The 6000-nt window shown below is 48.5% G+C and overlaps 1 long non-coding RNA gene across 1 annotated transcript in view; it reads left to right on the top strand.

Annotated features, from left to right (window-relative positions):
- Positions 1-4845: 4845 nt before the first annotated feature.
- LOC138510941 (uncharacterized) overlaps positions 4846-6000 on the top strand; it is a 169014-nt gene continuing 167859 nt past the window's right edge. Inside the window, exon 1 of the long non-coding RNA XR_011280484.1 lies at positions 4846-5022. This is a non-coding gene — a long non-coding RNA (uncharacterized lncRNA). The remainder of the gene's footprint in view (positions 5023-6000) is intronic.

The following is a 6000-nucleotide window of genomic DNA, read 5'->3' as shown; positions in this document are numbered from 1 at the left end:
ATTCTTCAACGCGTGTGCATCTTTGCACGCGTATCGCCAAGAATCTACGTACTCAATTGTTTTGTAAATAGTTTGGAACTTAAGAAAAGAATAAAACAAAGACATTACTAAAGACAATCTTACTGGAACCATTTGTCACCTTTGAAAAGGCAAGAGCAAGACTTCTCAGGTTTGCCATGAATAAGAAGTTGCTGTAAATGTCAAGAGACTCAAGTAAGAAATATTTTCAGCTACTTCTGCAAACTTCTCTAAGAAGTATTAGGAGAAGAACCAGGTATGATTCTTAACTTATTAGTTATGGATTTTAAAGTCAATTCTAATCAGAGAAGTTAAGTAAGTAATGAGAGGATTTGCATCTGTTTTCTTGTATTCTCTGCAGGTTCAGTTTCGGTTAGTCTTGATGCAGTGAGCCTGGTGTTTTATGTTATCCACTTCCCCCTTTCCCTTAGGGGTGTAGTTAACAGAGCTGAGTAGTATTTCTGGTTTTGAGAATTACACTTCAGGGGGATTGTCGGGGGTTCAGCAGCTTCCGCGGACACAGGTACTCTCAGCCTGACAGAGATCGGGTGCACAATCTGGGAGAAACCCGGGATGAATCAGCGATAAAAGTTCACAAAGCCGAGCATACATTGGACACCTTTGACTGAAGACGGTGATGGCCACCTAAGGATGGCATCTACTTTGTGCATATCCATCCGGACGCCTCTGGGAGTGAGGACGAAACCAAGGAACTCGACTTTGGTCACATGGAAGGAGCATTTTTCAAGTTTGGCTTTTAGCTGGTGCTGTCAGAGTGATGTTGTTGATGTAAACTAGGACACATACGTCGATCAATTCCCGTAGTACATCGTTCATGAAGTACTGGAACGCAGCAGGAGCATTGCATAGCCCAAAGGGCATCACCTGATATTCATACAGCCCATACTTAGTACGAAAGGCGATCTTCCATTCATCTCCTTTCTTTACACGCACAAGAGGGTATGCCCCCCTGAGGTCCAATTTGGTGTAAATTTGGGCATCCTTGACTTGGTCCAGCATTTCTGGGATAAGGGGTAGAGGATAACAATTCTTAACTGTTACCTGGTTTAGTGCGCGGTAGTCGATGCACGTTCTAAAGTACCCCTCCTTCTTGGGTACGAAGAATAGGGCCGAGGCTGCCCGGGATTTGGACGGGCGGATAAAACCGTTTGCCAGTTATTGGTCCAGATATGATTTCAAATGGAGATTTTCAGGTCCGGTTAGTGCATAAATTCGACTACACAGGATTTGTTCACCAGGTCCGAGGTCGATCTGACAGTCATATGGCCAATGAGGGGGTAAGGTATTAGCCTTTTCTTTTTGGAAAACGTCTTGGAAATCATGGTATGCGCTTGGTAGTGTACTTGTTAAACCTAGTACCAACCCCTCTTTATCTTGGACAGGTGTCTCTGGGTCAGGCAATGGCATTTCCACTTGGTAGCACGCATGAGCACACTCATTGGAGAAGGCTTTTGGCTCACCAGTTGATGTTAGGATTGTGAGCCACCAACCACGGCATCTCTAGAATCACCCGGAACTAAGGGGCCTTGATAAGGTTGAAGGCAATGGCTTCCTGATGTCCGTCTTAGCACAGAAGGGTCAATTCTGCTGTGCGTTGAGTGACAGGGCCAGAAGCTATCTCTGTGCCGTCGACAATGGTGACCTTCTCAGTTGTTGTTTTCTGACAGAGGGGAAGCCCCATCCTTGTTGCCAGGCCTTGGTCTATGTAGTTACCAACGGCTCTGCTGTCTATGTATGCCTCCACAGCATGTATCCGAGACGGTTGTTGGTGACTGATCAAAATCACAGGCAGGGCAAGGTGTGAGGTATGTGGCTCTTTTCCTTCACTCGACAAACGGACCTCTACGCTTGCCGGGCCTGGAAGTTTTCCGACTCTTGTTCTCCTCATTCTTTCTCTATAGCTCCAACTGTTCTAGTGGGTTTTACGGGACATTCTCTGGGAAAGTGACCTGATTTCCCGCAGTACAGCCATAATTGCTGTTATCTCCTTTTGTCTCTTTTGGCCTTGGTTAATGGGCTCCGTACCCCGCCAATTTGCATGGGTTCCAAAGATTTTTCTGATGAACGCAGAATGTTCTCCTTTGAGCGTACATACACAGTCCGTTTCTCCATCCTGGCTCGATCTGTCCTTCGATCTTGCAGCCTGTGGTCTATCTGCACCACTAGGTTGATGAACTCTGCACAGTCTTTTGGCGGGTTTACCACCTGAGCTAGGACGTCTTTCAATTCCCCCTGTAATCCTTGATGGAATAACATTGTTCGTTTCTCCTCAGGCCACCAAGTTTCAATGACAAGTCTGTTAAAAGTGGCGATATATGTTAGCAAATCTTGGCTGCCTTGGCGGAGGGACAGAAGTTCGTTATCCAGAGCTTGGCCCTGGGTATGTCGGGCAAACAGATTTTCCGCAGGAGTGGGTCATCCTGGCTTACTAACGGTATGGACCAATCCGCAGCACTGCCACTCAGCTATGACAGAACAAAGGCAACCAGCGACTGATTGTTATGAAAGGCTCTGGGTCTACAAAGAAAATGGAGGTGGCACTGGTTCATGAATACTGCATATTTTCTTGGGTCCCCCGTAAAATGTTCCGGTGGGGCCAAAGGAACTGCCCCAGAGAGGACCACCTGCACTGGATTGACGGATGTGGCTGGAACCGACGGAATACTTTCTGGCAACGGAGCCTGCCCAGCCTGTGTTTGGAGTAATTGTCGAGCTAATTCATTGGTGCAGTCCTTGGTGACAATCAACTCCTAAGGGTGTTGGGTTCTTGCTGGGCGGAGTGGACCTTGGCCTGTAATTCTCCCAGTAACTGGGCTAGTTGGTCAGTCTCTGATGTTTCCATGATGCCCAGGTGGATGTTTTTAATTGAGGCTTTGCATTCTGTTACTCTCACCTGGTATCCATGGGGGCACCACACGATACTGGATGGAGGTCTAAGCACTATCCCGGACCCCTCTCTGCTTGGTTATGTGCCAGGCCCTTGGGTAGTGCCTTAGGTTATTGTGCGTTGAACTCTCCGTCCTACGTCTCTGTGCAGGGGTGTGTGGTTGGTTCAGACTTTCCGTGGACCTAGTTGCTTCACTGGTCCATGTGCCCTTATGTCGGGTCCAAACCGGCTGTGACTCCAACTCTGCTAGCTATCCTCCAGGTGAGTTATAATGTCTTATCCGTCTTTATTCTGTCTCTTTCTTTCCCTCCGTTTACTCTGTCTTCTCGGTGTCTTACTCCACTACGCTGTTCCCTAACAATGTCTCTTCTTGTTTTCACACGGATGGTTGTGATCTCGGAGTTGCCGCGCTGATGGTGAAGACCACAGTTAGTTATTGATGCGCGGAGCACTGTGCTGATTATTGGTGTTAATTGCTAACCTGTGTTCTCTTCCCGTCTTTGTACAGGTTGCGGTGATGTTCCAGAGTGATGAGCGATCGAAGCGCGGCTTGCCCAGATAAGTGCTTTGTTAATGCTGACCTTGTTCCTTCTCCCTTGCAGGTTGCGGTGAAACCCGGAGATGGGCGAGGTAAGAGAAGCGCAGGGTTCTGCCAGGACTTGCTGCTTGCCCAGGTAAGAATTGTTATTAATCCTGTCCTTGTTTCTTTACCTTTGCAGGTTGCGGCGAACTCCGGAGATGGGCGACGTAAGCGAAACACAGGATGAATTCAAGTCCGGTTACTTCACAGGTAAGTGTTCTTGCTCGATAATGCTGTTCTTGTTCTTCCAGGTTATTAATGGAATCCAGATCTAGGGTTTCAGGATGGGGCCGCCGGAGAAGCAGATGAGCAGGAGCTGGACACGGTGAGCGTTACGCTACAGGAGTGCAGAATAACGTGAAGCCTGTTCTGCTGTTTGGGTGTGGTTTAAATAGCCCAGGTAAAGTAGTTCCAGGCCAAGTAGTTCCAGGCCCAGCCACACCCAAAACACTAGACCCCATGGCTTGGTTCTAAAGAACTGAGCTGTGTAATAGGCCTCCATGTTGGATTAAGGTCCAAAACTGGTAATGCTTTATTCCTGATATTGAGCCTGGCGCGACTGACTCCATGTATGTTTCTGATGGAGTTTTAAGGCCCTTGGGACGGTTCCATGTGATAATATCGCTGCAAAAATATCGCCATACAAAAATTTCGCCATATTTTTGTGGCAGAATTACCCCATGGAACCTGCGGGGGACACCCCCAAACCTCCATATATTTTAAAAGGGAGCAGGGGACACCCCCGCAAACCCCCCATCAATTTATCCCAAATTATCCCCACCAAAAATATTGCCTATGGCCATTCCCAACGACCATATGTACGGCGATATTTTTGGTGGGGATAATATTACCTGATACCCTTGGGGCCAGTGTGAAGGGCTTTAGCCCCACTGCTGCCAGGGGGCTGTTATACCTGAGGGGGTCATGGGCATGGATCGTGGCACACAGAGCCTCATCCGCTGCCACACACGCCCTCTGGATGACATGGGGCCAATACCTCCTTAACGCGTTGCACCCAGTGCAACATTTCCCACACTTTTTACAATTAGGGCTGTCTTTTAATTTTAAAGGATTTTTTGCCTTTTCATCCAAATCATTTAAATCCATTTATTATCATCCCCCCTCACCTCTTAATTAGGACTCGTGGGGTGGTTCCGAGGATGGACATTTCTTCCACAAGGCGCCCAAGCAACTTCCACCGAACACGCCTTTGTCAGTTTCCACATTCAGACATTGCATCCAATCAGGTTTGATGGGCTCGGCTACCTGATTGGATGCTACACACACACCCATAGTGACGTAGGGATCCAGCCGGCGCCCCGCTGGATACCCGCTTTGCGTTTCAGCCCACTGACGGCTGGCTCCCAATAAGACCAATTCTACCCAGCGTGCTGCCTGCATTTACACGAGCAGGTGTATCGTGAGAAAGATTTGGGATACAGCATGAACCACAGGCTGTTCCACGCCACAGTGTCGGATTCAACCCTTTTTCTCCCCCGGCTGGTTCCGGTCACAGGTAAATGTTTTAAATACATTCTGGCTTCTGACGCCATAATTGCCAATGGGAAAGGCGAATTAGAATATGGCCAACGATAGGTCCGAGCGTGTCCTCTTGGGTATAATCGAATTATACACCCTTTCTCGCTTTGTTTTTTGCTATTTTTACCCAGCATCCAGAATAACGCACTGGGGGACCCTCAAAAAATATTTCCTGCGTACAAAGAACACAGGATAAAGAACAGCTCACTCAGATACGTCGGCTGGAGCATTTAATGGGGCCCCAAAAAGTGTACGCACAGGTAACATATGATGTTACAAATATGTGAGACAATGGGCCTCATTACACGGACGGCGGTAAGGGTTAACGGTCACCGTTAATGGCAACGGTGACCGTTAACCCTTACCGCCGTACTACGAGGTCCCTTTGCGGGTTGGAGGAATCAACGCCTGCTTCTTGCAGGCGTTAAGTACCAACCCGCTAAGGGACCTCGGAGCTAATTACGGCACCGCAATATTGCGGTGCCGTAATTAGCGCCTTCCCCATTCCCATAGAGCCCTATGGGGCAGAAATGGGAATGGGGAAGGGCAATGGCGGAAGGGGGATTTACCGCCCCTCCAACCTTGGAATGGGGCGGTAAATCCCCTTTCCGCCAAGGCGGTGCCGGTAATTTACCGGCATGGTCCAGGGTGCTAATAGCACCCTGGATTACCGCCTTCCGTGTAATGAGGCCCAATGTGCAGTACCTGCATGAAGTAATTACACCAATGCAGGGCGGTATGGCTAATGGCTCACCATGCCTATTTCCTCACTTTAGGGAACCTGGACAAGTTGATTACTCGCATGTCCAACCGACTGTTCTGTGCCACTTAGCACTACCAATATAGAGCTTCCCACAAGAAAGTATTACAGGGGCAGCCCTAGATGAGAGCAGTACCCATAGGGGACGTTTTCTTGTGAAGAACACTTGCAGGATCCCCGTGGTGAGTAGGTTTG

This window comes from Ambystoma mexicanum, chromosome 6p, assembly GCF_040938575.1.
Source record: "Ambystoma mexicanum isolate Mex_15411 chromosome 6p, UKY_AmexF1_1, whole genome shotgun sequence".
Lineage (NCBI taxonomy): Eukaryota > Metazoa > Chordata > Amphibia > Caudata > Ambystomatidae > Ambystoma > Ambystoma mexicanum.
This window is presented reverse-complemented; position numbering and strand designations above follow the sequence as displayed.